We start from the raw sequence: 15,610 nt of genomic DNA on the forward strand, positions 1-15,610 counted from the left end.
GCATGGGATTTGGAGACAGGGTGATGTAGGATTGGGGCTGGGGCTCATCAAGTGGGCCTATAAATGACCATGTATATCTTTGAGGTCCAAATATGAATCTGGTGCAAGATGGGGGACTCTGAAATAGTGGGTTTTGGAGGTAGTATGTGAGCCCAGAAATGGGATATGAAAAGGAGACTAAATTTCTGAAAAAACAGATGAAATGGTGCATCAGTCTTTGGGGCCAAAGCTGGAGGGGAGCCGGAGAAACAACACAGGAACAGAAACAAGATTGTCACAAGGCAGTTAGGGAGCAAATTACTTGAATTGCAGCCCACTTACATTTGAACAAATGTGCTTCTGGGACCTTGGGGCTTGTTCTTAAAAGAAACAGTCCTGTAGGATAGGTGCCTTGCCAAAGTCCAGATTGGCTTCAGTGCTGGAGAAACAAACACATTTTGCAAAATCCTAATGTTCATAGCTGGAGGAGAGCTCAATTCCCAGGAAAGGATTGTTCTTTATTTGACATTCTTAAGCATCAGCCATGTATTAGACAATATGTAACCAGAAAGTTGAAAGAAATTTCTGCTGGCATAGCCTAGTTGCTGGATGTCTTCTGGAAAAATAAGAAATCCTGTTGAAGAACTATGTCAGAATCCACTCCAATCTCTCCCTCCACCCCCCTCTCCCCCACCCATGTCTGGCCTTTATAAAGAAGGGTAATAAATCTCCTTTCCAAACTTATCTCAGTTATGGCAGAGGGAAGTGGAAATATGTTGTCCACTTGAGAGGAAGGTTATTAAAGTACCATGGTACATGATTTGTTAAAGCCTGTTTGATTTAAACTCTGATTATACCGCAAACACTCAGTTCTGCTTCACACACAGGAACAGATCTCCTACAGCCCATTCTACCTTCCAATCATTCTCATTCCTTATCCACTTTGTAGGGGAAGGCAGACTGTTATTAGCCTATGAAAAACACATCCTGGGTTGCATGTATTATGGAGAACTCTCCTATGATACCTATTCATTTCCCTCTTATTTTACCTGTGGTGATGTCTGCAAGTGCCTGGAGCTGAGCTGGATGTGGTACTATGATGGGTAGTACAGGGAACAGAAAGGCTACCTCCTTGCTGTCCATAAAAATCGGCTTCCATTTCTCTCTCTCTCTCCCTCTGTACATGTAAACATGTCTGTCAACACACTCAGACACTACAAAACATATGATAGGATTATGTGCTAATTCAAATCCATTCATTCTTTTAATAAATATGTATGTTGGACATCCTGTATGGACAGGAAGAGTTGCCCTAATGAAATGTCTGTAGACATGATTCTGTGTGTTCTTTCCTTCTTCATTATTCTCTTCAAATCAGATGATTTATGTTTCTTGCTTCAAGCTTTCTTTCACAAAGCAAGAAGTAGAAATTCCTTGAAAGCAACTCTCTTTCTGAAAGACTGTGCTTATAAGAGTGGAGAAATGCGGAGAGAGGAACACTTTCAGTGTCACTCTCTGGGAATGGTGAGAGTAAGGCTGCTGGGTCTCTGAGTGGAATGGCCCTACCCCTTTTCCTTGACAGCATCCTTGGGCAATGGCAGGACTCAAAGTATACCCAGAGACTCAAGTCTTGACCACAGAATTCCCATTCCCCATAAAGAGTCCTGGACCTCAAGAGAGGCATAAGGCAATTAGGGGCCATGTACGACAATGTCTGAAGGGAAAATAAGCTTTTCCACAGTAATCAGTAACAGGATGGACCTCTGCAATGACTTGGGACAGAATAGGAGAACTCACCTGAATTTTTATAAGACACTAAGGAAACGAGGACAAAATGCTATAATAATTATTAGGATTAAAATCTCTCCAGATTGGTGGGATTTGGAATTAAGCTGATTAAGCAGTGTTGGGTTTAAGTTAATTTAAAGAAAATAAAGCAATGCTTTATTGCTTGCGCATCTGGATTTGTGGATTAAGGTCCCTCCCTGCTATCACTTAGCAGGGAACACAATTGTAAACAAGTGATTACTATTGTGGATTGACTGATCTATGAAGGAAGAAGTCAGGGTACTTTGGAAACAACCTGAAGCTTAGTTGGGAGTGTGTTTGTGGGATATGATGGATAAAGGAAGTAATTATTCCTTGAGTGAACATTTTAGCTGTTATCTACAGGATAAATAAGTTACCTTGGTTAAGGGGACATAGGAAGGTTGAAGAATGTTCCAGGAAGTGAACAATATTTGAAAATATCCTGAGGTGAAAAAGAGTGTGGAACAGCCAAGTGTGCCCAAGACATGCACGCAAGGCTGGGAAAGGTCAGACACAGAGAACAAAGAGGAGTCGGGTTGTTTGAGACCTACTAGATTATTAAACACAGATAATAAGAGATATGGAAAGTCACTGAAGGATTTTAAGTAGGGGAGTGAAATAAAAGATTTGAGATTTTTCTAAGATTAACTTTGGTTGCAGTTTGGAAAATAAAGTGACAAGAAAGATTTAAAGGGCCAATGAGTAGGCCTTGTGATTATAGTTGGTTGGCCTAGCTTGCAAAGGAAGATGGTGAGAAGTCAAAGTTAAAGAGAGCTTTGGGAGACTGAATCACTAGATCCTGATGACTAATGTTGAGGTGGGGGCATGAGGTGGACGGGTAAAGAATGAGAAAGCTTTCTACATTTTCAACTTGAGTAATAAAATAGAGGAGGGGAAATAATGGAATTAAGAAACACTGGTTGAAAAACACAATTTAAATTCAGTTTTGAGAAAATGAGTTTGATCTGCTTTGGAGATATCTAAGCTTTTATATACATGTTATAATGACCATAATTACTGAATGTCATAGTAATTTATTATTGGACTAAAGGTGGTCATAATGAGTACTATGATAATAAATTAAAAGTAGGTGATTCTATGTTGTTAGATACATTGAAAATATTTTAAGAGGAATTAAAACGGATATGAACAATTACTGACAAAGTTAACAACCTTGACCAAGAGAAGACACCTGCCAAAGACAGATTGCGGACCAAATAAATTTTCCTCAGATTTTTCAGACGACAGGAAGAAGCTGGTGGAAGAAATAGTCTGAAGTGGCTAACAACACACCTTGAAACCCAGGAGATATTAAGTTCTTCCATTTCAGGTTGTCAGGCAATGTAATTCATGACTATAAACAGCAGACATTCCATCAAACCACCTTGAAGAGCGTTTAGTCTGCACAACCTTTCAAGTGCTGACCCCTCCAAGTGCATCGCCTCCGAGGAACCATGAACCAAATGGGAGAATGTGTGGTTGTTGGTCAGAAAAGTCTCTACCTCTTGAAATGATAATGGTAGCGATTGGTTGCTAAGTTTGCTACCCCCCTGCCCATCTGTTAAGAGCTATCATTATGAAACTAGACATTTGGCTTCTGGTGTAAACTTGATCACAAAGCTTGCCACAGATGGAAGAATCCGGGGAGTTTCTAGCCAGTCCTTGCTTTCCTTCGTGCGGGGGATCATGGTAGAGACTGCACGTTCACAGAGCTCTTTTCCTCAAAGAGAATGGAAATGGAAATAGAATTGATACCTCAGGAAGCAAAAACAGGGAGATAACCCTTAAGAGATTATTGGGGTGATCAAGGCCTCCTTGCTTAAACTCGTTAAGGGGTTAGTGAAAGACACGGTGAGGAGCCAGGCGTGGGTATCTTGAGGTTCTGAGACGTCTGTTTCCTGAAGCATCCTGTGCTTTTCTTGAAGACATTTAACAGACTCTACCTTCTAGTATAGTTAAATGGCAAGTTTTCTTCTTTTTAGATAAGTATAAACTGCAAGTAACAGACAGGAAAACACTAAAGGGTTTCTATGTGCTTATTGGAATAAGCAGCAGTTTGGCACAATTTGACTACAAGGCTGGTTGTAACAGTTGGGAAGTGTCTGGCCAGGGCCAGAGGTGGTGGTGGGGGTGGGATTGAAAAGGGAATAGGAAAAGGAAGTGAAGGAGGAAGACTATTGTTCCCAGCAATATGGTCTCCCTTGTGGCCCGGTGCCTGGAAACTCATAACACTTGTATAGTAAAAGGCCCCCAGTAAGGGATAATGCATGGTAAGGTGCTGTCAGAGAAGGCAGTGTGGATCTGTCCGACTGCAAATATGCAACAGCCTCCAAAGCCAGGAAATGACTGGGTGGGTAGACCACGCATAGGCGGTAGTAGAGACGCATGGAAAGAACAGTGCTCTAGCCTCGGTGGGAACCAGGAGGTAAGAGTACTTGGTCAACGATATCTACTCGATGGGTGGTTGTGGAGATGAACTGAGACAGTTGGCTCATGGTGACTCAATAACTGGGCTGTGGGCATTAGAAATCAGGCTGGTTAACAGGGCCTGACATGAGATGTGGCCAACAAGGTCACTGCAACTGTGGCCGTCAGAGAATTCATATTTATTACATGCAGCTACTCTGCTGGGCACCTTCCATAAGTTATCCCCCTTCACCCCGACATCAAATACATGCAGACGTATGAACATCTCTATGTTATAGAGGGAGAAATTCAGACTCAGAGAAGTTAAAACAATTTGCACAAAGACACCCAGATTGTCAAGGATGGAGCCAGATTTAAAGTCCACCTGATTCTGTGCTCCTTCCATTGGTGTGTGTCTTCCGAGCACTGGGAGAGGTGGGTTAGAGGAAGGTGGGTTCACAAGGAGGAGGTTTGAAATTTGGAAACTAGGCAGAGAGGAACTTAAAAATATAAGCATAGGAGTTCTGTATTTAGTGTGCCCAGAACACACTTGGCGGCCTCCGTGGTCCATTCCATACTGCATTATACTTAGTTCTGTTTGGATGGCCTGGTCTGCTAGACTGGATGTACCCCATGAATAGGGAGATAACTTTCTTTGTCTCCTCAGTGTCATGCACAATGTTCGGAGTATAGTTGGTGCTTACACATTTGTTGGATAAGTGAATTCATTAAGTCAAGGCCAGAACTGCAAGTTACAGCATCCAAATGTACAGAAATTGGTAGCAAAACCCAAGCAGAATAATGACATCTGTAAGCAGAAATCTTTTTGAAGCAAAGTAAGGTATACTGTATTTGGGTTAACCTGTTGAGCAGTGTTACAAGCGTGAACTTGAGGGCAGGTCCCTTCATACTTACTGTGTCTCTCAAAGTCCTCCCAGGCCAATGCCTTTCACACAGTAGATATTCACTGATATGTTACTGAATTCTAAAAAGAAGTTAACTGCTCAAAATCATGTATGATCTTCATATCTTTGGGTAGCTTGTTGGGGCATTAGCGTTTTAAATCTTCGTACGTGAAACGCATATGCAATTTGTAGTTTTAAGATTTAAGGTCACAACTAAACCATAAAAAGCATCTGGATAAAAAGTGAAAAGTGGAAGTATTTTGTGCTATATAGCGACAGTCTAAAATGTAATATTTTACTTTTGGACCCCAAGCTCAAACCTATCAAGATTACCTCTACCTTTAAAACTGGGCAAAGCCAGACCCCCAGCATTCTTCTGATAACCTCAATTAGTTTAGATGTGAGAGTACAAATTGAAATGAGAAAGGAAATGCTTGAGCTGCTGGGAAGTATTGACATTTCTGAGGCTCTTTGGTCCTTTAATTGTGCTAGTAAAAAATACTAATGGGGTCAAACAATTGAAAACTCAATGAGATGAAAACAACCGGGAACAAGAAGGGAAAGACAGGGGTGTGGGAGGCTGAGAGGTTAATATCAACTTCTGTCTAATTTAGGATTTGGATTAAAGAACAGAGAAGCTCAAACCTGCTCAAATCATGCTGCCATCTGTGACTCTGATGTGGCATTTGGAAGAGTAAAAACACATGCTGGAAAATTACCAAGACAAAGAAAAATTCTGGAATCTCGGCACAGGATTTTCCTTTGTGGCTAAAAGGCTGAGCTACTTTGGAAACATTTGGATTCCTTCTCTGCTTTATCTGAGCCACCAAGGATCTCTTTTAAAGCATAGACATTGCATTCTCTATAAGGAGGAACCTTTGTGAGTTAATCAGTCATCATTTTCCAGGCTCATCTAGGAGTCACATCGTTAAGAAATATGTGTTGGTAGTTATTGATTATCTAACAAAAGGGAGAACAAGAGAAATTAAAAATCTTGTTTAAGTGGCATGATACTTAATGAGCTCTAAGACGTTCTCTTTAGCCCCAGTTCCCATGGAAATTATTTAATGCTGACAGGGAGTTCAAACTCCTGAAGGAAGCTGCATATTTTCAGAGAACCTAAGCTGAGATGCAAAGCAAGAAGGGTCTGCATTTTCGAATAGAACATTTTGTGTTACATGCACATCTGCATTCACTATTTTTTTTTTTTTTACAATTTTATTTATTTTAGAGAGAGAGCTCAAGCAGGGTAGGGGGCAGAGAGAGAGAGAGAGAGATTCTCAAGCTGACTCCCACGGAGCTCTACCCAGAATCTTGAGATCATGACCTGAGCTGAAACCAAGAGTTGGACGCTTCACTGACTGAGCCACCCACATGCCCCGGCATTTGCTCTCCTTAAAAAGGCTTCCAGGAAGCTGGCTGAGGGCAGAAGACAACATCATTATACTTCCGATTTCAAATTGTCACTCTACTTTGTATCCTTCACGAACTTGATTCTAACATGAGTTGATATGGACAGAAATCCTTTTTTTTTTAATCTGGAAGGGAAATTATGTGATATGAAGTATCCTAACCTCATACCATTTCTGTGAATTCCCTGGATTATAAAAGGGGCTTCCCTTCAATTCAGTGTAAGGGAATTTTTTTAAATTTGAATTTTTGGGATCAGGTTCCTGCGTGCAGGCATGGTCGAGAGTGTGACGGACATCGAGGACAGCACAGCTGGCCCCTTCTCACAAGCAGCTTTCTACCTTGGCTGCGTCACTGGCGTTCAGTGTCGACAGATCCAATGTTACTGTCATCCAGTTACCTTCCTTCAGTGACAGGACTGTGGGGCCTCACGGTGAGGGATAATAAGGGCCTCAGAGCTCAGAGCTCTGGTTCCAGGGCCAGACTTCTCTCTAAATACTTACGAGGTTGTTGGCAAGTGACTAAACATCTCTATACCTCGCTTTTCTCCACTGCAGAACAAGACCAGCATCAGCTAAGACAGAGATTGTGAAAAATTAAATAAGATCTCCAATAACGCTAACTCCTCTTACCCTTTCCCATCAGTTTCTAAACAGGCTGTCCTCTACAAAATACCCCACTCACAATAGAAAGGGTTCTTTAGAATTGGTGCCCAAATGACGTTGACGTCTACATTCCCCCTTTTGCATCTTTCTGTCTTTTTTAGTAGCGGAACGCTGCTCCTGTTGTAGTTTGCCGTCGCAGTTACTGTTGTTTCCTTTGAGGAGATGACCTGTACCTGCTGTCATCACGTGGGATGCCTCTAGGCCTATGCACATCACATACACGGCTCCTGTGGTCACAGTGGTTCAGGTGACCTGGCTGGGTCTTTCAGCCAAAGCTACAGGCATGCAAGATGGTGTAGGCCCAAAGAGCCTCTCTTTTCTGAGGAGTGTGACTATGGAGTCTGTGGAGGAGAGCAGAGCCAAGGTACGGGGCTCAGTGACTTTATTTGAGCTCCTAAATACAGCGAGCCCAGAGTGAAATCCTGCATGCCCTGGATTTTTCATTAAAGGAGCCAAGAAATTATCTTTTTTTTTCTATTCTTTCTCTTTTTCTTTTCTTTTCTTTCTTTCTTTCTTTTTTTTTTTTTTTTTTGCTTTAGCTAGTTTGGATTAGTTTCTCACCTTTTCAGTTGAAAGGGTTTTGTTGTTGTTGCTGTTTTAAGATATTTATTTATTTATTTATTTATTTATTTATTTGCTGGGGAGAGAGAGAGCACTCAGCTGGGAGACAGGCAGGCAGAGGGAGAGAGAGAAGCAGACTCTCTGCTGAGCACGGAGCCTGATGCGGGACTTGATCCTGGGACCTGGGGATCATGATCTTAGCTGAAGGCAGATGTTTAACTGACTGAGGCACCCAGGGGCCCCTTATTGAACGGGTTGCGATGAACACTTCCAAGGGTGGAAATTGATGGAGGGCGGGGGAAGTAAAATTTAAATTCAAAGTAAGATTATCTTTTACTTGCAAACTGTTTTCTTTAGAGGGTCCATATACTGCCTCAATTCTCTAATGCATTTAAAACAAAATAATCAAGATGATGACTCTAAAAATTTCTCGCTTGGAGTTATGTCGTAGGAGCCCAAAAGCACCTTGCATCATGAGAAGAGCAGCACAGAGATTATCATCTGAAACATGTGGAGAATAATGATACATCTCCACCAGAAGAGAGCACTGTAACTGTCTGCATGTGGCGTCCGCAGAAAGAAGACAGCATTTTTGGAATCTCAGAAATACCTTTTTTTTAAAAAAGTTTCCCTCCACCACAGCATCTCAACCTTAAGAGACAGACAAAAGAAAGTCAGGTTAAAAGCTGTCTGCAGAAGGAAATGGTTAACAGAAATGAAAATTAAAGTAAGAATAAGACCGTAGAATTCCCACACGGTCTCGTGAAACAATCCAGGCGGTCCCCGCTGGAGAGAACCCTCGCAGCTGGGAAGCGGTTATAAGGGACACATTGCTGTGCAAAGTGGACAGCAAATTAATGGAATTTATTCTTCCAGGGATGTTGTAAGCCAAATTAGTAATGTGGAGAGTCTTAGATAAATGTATTCTTATGAGATAAATGGGGGAGCTTTTGAAGGATGGAGGACGACTTGGGGAATGCCCTCTATTATTTAACGACCACAGAGTGCCAGGGGGGCAGTGGAGAAGCCCTCATGACTCATGGAGTTACAAGTGTGGTTTAGCCTTTTCAAAACCGTGTGATCTTGAGTCCACTTGTCAATATGGGGTCATAATACAGCTATCTGACATCACTGTGGGAAGCTCAAAAGAGATCGTTATTTCAGTGCCTTTGAAAGACAACAAATGAAGTTGAAAACAAAGTTCTAACACAAGCTTTTATCATGATCACCAGTAACCCCTGGCCAAGCGCCACGGTCATTCTGTCCCTTCATCTCTATCTGATTTGATGGATCAGCACTATTTGGCAAGTTACCACTCTCTTCCTTGAAACTTCTCATGTCCCCACCACGATGCTGCCTTCACCAGCTTTTTCTCCTTTACTCTTTCTCCTTCTTAGTCTCTTTGCTGTCACCTTTTATCTCTTCAATATTTAAATGTTGGAGGTGTCTCAGAGCTGAGCCCTCTTTTCTTTTCAATCTACTCTCTCCTCCTGGGGGCAATTTCATCCAGACCAGTGGCTTTAAATACTGTCTATACCTTTCATGACACCTCAATTTATATCTCCAGGTGAGATTTTTTCCCCCCCCTAAAACTGGGGATCCCTATAACCAGCTTCCTACCTAGCATCTTCACTTGGATGCCTATTAGTTGCCTGACATTTACCAAGTCCAAAGTAGGGCTCCTGGAGTTTCCCTGCCCACTTGTTGCTTCTAAAACTTCCTCATCGGGTCAATGTCTTCTTCTATCTTTTAGCTGTTCAGTCCAAGATCTTGGTGTCATGGTTGACTCATCTCTTTCTCTCCTCTCTCATATCTGGTCTGTCCTGTCAACTCTTCAAACTGTATCTGGAATCTGACCACTCATCCCCACCTTCACTGCTTCCACCTTGGTCCACACTGTCATCATCACTCACAGAGCCTGGATTGCTAGAACAGCTTCCCAACCAATTTCCTAACAGTCTCTGCCCTTGTCATTTAGCAGTCACAACGTGTAGCCCAAGTAATCTCATAGAAATCAGCTCCTGCCCCTCCTCTTCTCAAAATTCTTCATGGTTTCCATCTCAGAGTAAAAGGTGGTGTTCCTGACATTTTATGATCGAACCCTGTTACCTCTAAAAAATAATTTTCATCTACTTACCATGTTGTTCACTCTACTCTAGCCATACTAGATTTCTTGTTATCACTCTACTACCATAGACCTATTTCTACCTCAGGATATTTGTATTTCCTTTTTCTGCTGCTTGGAACGCTCTTCCCCCAGATTATCTGCATGGTGAGCTCCTTCACTAACATTAAGTTTTTATAGGAAAGTGGCCCCAGTGAGGTCTTCCCTTGCCTATCTAACATTCCACCACCCCACATGATACTTCTTATTCCCTTTTCCTTATTTATGTTTTCATTTTTTATTATTTTTGAGGATAACAATTTTTTTTTTCCCCCCAAAGAATTCCAGGCTCCAGGACAGTGAAGAAATCAGGTCTCTGGTAACAAGATTTCCAAATGGTGGAGTCACCAGTGTGAACATGAGCATCTGCTTAACTATGCACTGAACAACCCTGTTGTGACTTCGGGGGTCTTGGCTGCTGTCTTTACATCTGCACAGGGCTCTCTGAGGAAAGAAGAGTGTGGCCCTAATGGGGACAAACCAGAACCAGTGGGGGAAATACAAGAGGCCTAGAGGCTGACTTAGCATATGCAAGAACCTATATATTGACTCCCTTGATAGGAAGACCACACTTCTTCACAGCAAGTCAGTAGAGACTAGATGACCATCTGACAGGAATTTTATATCACTGATTTGTGCCAAGACTAGACCACTGACTGCTAAAGTCCCTTTTACCCTTGGAAGCTGAAGTGACACCAGCTAACAGGGATGCCTGGGTTTATCTGAGAGACAGGCTGGTCAGTGGGGTCTTGGCTCAGGACTGCTGGCTCACAGCATCATTCTACTGGCTCAGCGGCTCTTTGTGTCATTGACCTTGATACCTTTGATATTCTTGATGCACCTGCCCCTCCCGAAGAACTGAGGAGCTCTTAGAAGCTGTGTGCTCCTGCACGTTTCACCATTTGGATCAAGCTCAGGATTTTAAACTGTGGGAACTGTGCCAAGAAGCAGTCAGAGACTGCTCTCATGAATCCCTAACCGTGGAGGGAGTGGCTGTTACTTGAATTTACCTTCCTGGACCAGTGCGGCACAAACAGGGCTTTGGTGGGCCTTAGGAAGCTGTGACAGTGGTCAGCATGTAGACCGTGAGCGCTTGGTGCCCCTCCCAGGAGACAGACATGAGGGGACCAGCCTCAGTGGGCTCTGTTGTTTGGGGGTACTTTGTTCTCAGCTCTTAGGGACAGGCATGCAGGAAGAGGGCTTGACCCTTTAACAGAGAGCAACCTCATAGAGTCCCCCAGATTCCTGAGCCTCTTCCTCACAGTTTGTCCAGTCCTTCCATGGATTAATGTCACTGAAGATTGTCCCTTCCCTGACTCTAACAGCCTCGGCAGCAAACCTAGCTTCACCACACACATGTGCACGTGTGTGTACACACGTAATTCAGTTAACAGGTATATTGTTTGTATATATGTAATATAATGCATATATGTATGTATAAAAATGTTTTTGAGTTTTGATAACTTTATCAAAATTTACCTGTGACAAACTCTGGCAAGGGCAGAGAAAGAGTGAAAGACTGTCATCAATTAATGTAATTTACTCTGAAAGGAGTAATATATTCATCAAGGAAGTCAATATTCATTCAGCAGCTAATTAATTCAATTGTTCATGAACTTATTCATCAAACAAATATTTTTCAAGTGTTTGGAAGGTTCTAGACTGTATGTATTCTAGTCCTGATGGGTCCCTCTTTAACTGTTCAACAGGAAAAAAAAAAAAGCAGCAGCAAAATAGAAGCCCCTAACTCATACTGCCTTCTTATTTTTCATGGTGAGGACTAGGTCCTTTCTATTATATCCACTCTGTGGAACAGGGGAGTTGTTGGAGGGAAAAAGTCACAATATCTATGAAGGACCATCTTTTTCTCATGCTATCTGGAAAGAATAAGACCTGGCTAAGAATTAACTCATCTCTCTGTATCAGGTCTTAGTGTTTCATTTGTTATTTATTTATACATATCCTAGTCCACAGTGATTTGAAACAACTTAAGGAAACACATAAAATACATATAATGACGTAGGATTAAAAGGCAAAAATAGAATAAGGAGACAGACTGAATAGAAGGTCAAGATTAGAAAAAATTAATAAGAAATTCAGGACCTTGGGGTGCCTGGGTGGCTCAGAGGGTTAAACCTCTGCCTTCGGCTCAGGTCATGACCCCAGGGTTCTGGGATTGAGTCCCGCATCGGGCTCTCTGCTCTGCCGGGAGCCTGCTTCCTCCTCTCTCTCTGCCTGCCTCTCTGCCTACTTGTGATCTCTGTCAAATAAATAAATAAAATCTTAAAAAAAAAAGAAATTCAGGACCTTATAATGAACACAATTATTATAATTGAACAATAACTTTGGCAGTGAGTTGCCTTATAGCCTAAGTGAAAAGATAACCCATCATAATTTCATATCTTTAGGAATTTAATGATATGTGAGGAAGCTCAGTGTAAATAAGTTTCCCACAAAGTAGTTCATCTTTTTTCCCACTTGTATATACTATAATAATATAAATAAACAAATAAATATCATTTTGTGTGTGTGTGTGTGTGTGTGTGTGTGTAACTTTTAGGGAGTCTACCTTGGCTATTGTATATATGAAAAATATGATCTGGAATGATCTGGAAATAAAATTTTAGTCATTATTTTTAACTAAAGAACAAAAACATAAGAAGAAGAGGATGAGAGATATTATGTGGGGCAATGGAATTTTAGGTAGGCCAGCAAAGGCCTCACTGAGGCCACTTTTGAGTAAAAACCACCATGTGGATGTCTGGGGCAGAGCATTCCAGGCAGCAGAAACCGAAAAAGCAAATGTTTTGAGGCAGAAGTATGTCTCTGATAGTGGAGAAAAAACAAGGAGCTAATGTGGCTGGAGTAGAGTGAACAACACAGTAAGAAGAAGATGATTTTTTAGAGGTAACAGATCATAAAATATCAAGGACACTTAAGCTATTTGAATTAAACTGTTTAACTATTTACCTTGAAGACACATAGTAATATTAGTTTTTGAATGATTACTATAATGTATATATATTTATGCAACACATTTTTATTGGTTATTATTTATAGTATAGATAAACATTTTAGTGATCAAATACACAATCTCTCATTATTTTATTTTATTAAGTCACATTTACACAGTTTTGATATTAGGCAGACAAAAATAATTTTATATAAACACAGACAGTTGGGGCTTTTCTCCTTTCTATAAACAATCTTCAATAATTCAATACACCAAAGTGGGGGGGGGGAAGAAAAAAAAAAAGACAGAAAAGAGAAAAAGATACAAGACAGAAAGTACACATCAATAGTTTTTTTCCCTTAAATTACTCTGTCACTATAACATACATTTTCCCCCCATGAAGTAGATTTTTTTTCTTCAACAGCCTTAATTATTTTGATTTTTATCAGATACGATTTTTATTTTCTGTAGTCTTTATATGCGAGCCATGTCCAGATGGAGAATAGTATAGTAGACTAGTCCCCCTCTATATTTTTTAAAATCAGCCTTTTGGGTAGAAAAAATATTTTAGAATGGTACTTTAAAATGACAATGTAAATAAGATGATAAGAAAGAGTTTGCTTTAGTACTATCACAGAAATTGCAGAAATTGAAAAACATTTTAGTGGAAAATACAGACATTTTCAGCTGTTAAGCTAGTTTTTAGAGCTACCTTCAGAACTGTATGTTCCTGCAACTTTGTCATTCTCAACAGCTACCATTTATTCTTTTTTTTTTTTTTTGAACACGTATTTTCAAAATAAACAGAGCTCTGCTATTAGTGCCAGCACTTAGTGAGAGAGAGGAGCGAAAGAAGAGAGAGGAGAGACTTTGTGTAAACTTTTGTTGAATAGACCGATTCTTAGTTTGTGGCTAGATCTTTTGTCTGATAGTATCTGTTATGGGTTGTGTTGTGTTCCTCTAAAAGTTAAGTCAAGTCCTAACCCCTGGTACCTGTGAATGTGATCTTATTTAGAAATAGGGACTTGGCAGGGATAATCGGGTAGGGAGGGTGCCATGGTGTAAGTCCCGTTTGGAATCTGAAAGCCTGAGAACTGAAAGCGCCAGGGTCCCAGGGCAGTAGAAGATGGATGTGTCAGCCCATGCAGAAAGAAGGAATTTGCCCTTCCTCCACCTTTTTCTATTCAAGACCTGAACCTATTGGATGATTCCCACCTCATCGGTGACAGCAACTGTTGTTCAGTCTACTGACTTAAATTCTAATCTCTTCCAGAGACACTCTCATAGACATACCTAGAAGTAATGTTTCGCCAGCTATCTGGACCCCTAGCCTGGTCAAGCTCATACAAAGAAGATTAACTATCACATAAGACATGGGAGAAGGGAAGGATTTTATTATTTTATGATTAAATATCAGTCTTCTAGTGAGCCTGAGTTCCTGACTACGACATTATTAAGTGTTTTTTTGCTTTTTTACTGCTTACCCCCTTTAGTATTACAGGTGGAGTAGAGGTGCCTGGGGTCAGAGAAATGCCTTAGGAAATTTAGGAAATTTTCCTCTAGGAAAGCAAATATATTTTTAAGTCAATGTTTATTATTTGAATACATATTAAATTCATTCTAAGAGTGAATACATTTCCTGATAAATACTGAAATGTTTGAAGCTACTCATCTGTATCTGGAATCCATTTTGCAACCTTCGGTCTGTGGTTCTTAACAAAGAGCAAAAGGGAGAGGGGAAATCTTGACACTACTTGGGGTTTGTATTACTTGGTGCTGATGCCTATCCTTGGTTGAGAACCTCAGATATAATAAAAAGATTAAGGGATTGATTTGTGTGGGTCTTAATATTGCCTTACCCTATATCTGAGGATAGGATATGTCAACTGATATGCCCCAAACTACATATTTAATCTGTGGTACAGGAAGACTCCAATCCAGGGTTTTGAATTCCCACTAGAGTGACCAACCATCCCAGTTTGCATGGGACTGGAGGTTCCCCAGGGTGTGGGGCTTTCAGTGCTCCAACCTGAAGGCCCCAGGCAAACTGGAAGTGTTACTCATTGTCACGGAGAATTTAAAACCCAGAAAAAAAGAGAATATAAGATGAGGAAATTTCCCCCTTGGCATTTACTATCTGTATGCTGATTACTTAGATGATGCCTATGTATGTAACGTGGCAGATTACAGGAAGATCAATTTGCTGGCAAACAGTTTATAAATTACTTCATTACTCATATCAGTGTTATCTGAGATTTCTATCTGTCTGACACAAGCAAACAATAAAACAGACAGAAGCTTCTCTTTTCATGGGAACTGTGTAAATGCTAAGTCTATCTGCCTGCTGGCAGCCTACGCTTGGGTGGGAGTCTGATGGCAGCTCTCAGTAAATCTTTCTCTGCTTTAGATGTTACCCTCAGAATCAGGAGTGGGAGGAAGCAGGATGGGGCTGGAGGGAAAGCATCTTGGCACAGCCAGACGTGGAAACATCTCATCCTGTCTCTATTTTCACCTCCACTGCAACTGGATTGCTCTTTCCTTAATGTAATCATAGACCATGGTGGCTGACTTATTCTAGCTCCAAACGACAGTTGGAGCTATGTGCCTCAATTCTCATTAAAGCCTCAATCCCAGTGCTCTAGTTAGTTATTATAACCATCTTGTCTCTTACTTCCCTCCCATCTAGGGCTGAGGCGCACTGTTTTTCTAGGTAGTTCTTTCTCCAAAAAGACTGAAGTCTTGTCCCTGACCCTCATCA

At 41.1% G+C, this 15,610-nt stretch overlaps 1 long non-coding RNA gene across 2 annotated transcripts in view; it reads left to right on the forward strand.

The window, feature by feature from the left end:
- The window catches only part of LOC308341308, a 198,386-nt gene that overhangs the window by 106,207 nt on the left and 76,569 nt on the right, over window positions 1-15,610 (forward strand). Inside the window, exon 5 of one of the 2 annotated variants that reach the window (XR_013966705.1) lies at window positions 10,180-12,164. The exons of the other annotated variant lie outside the window; for it this stretch is intronic. This is a non-coding gene — a long non-coding RNA (uncharacterized lncRNA). Of the gene's footprint in view, window positions 1-10,179; window positions 12,165-15,610 lie in introns of those variants that run through there. 2 annotated transcript variants of the gene reach the window in all.

Source organism: Martes martes (assembly GCF_963455335.1).
Source record: "Martes martes genome assembly, chromosome: 4".
Classification (NCBI taxonomy): domain Eukaryota; kingdom Metazoa; phylum Chordata; class Mammalia; order Carnivora; family Mustelidae; genus Martes; species Martes martes.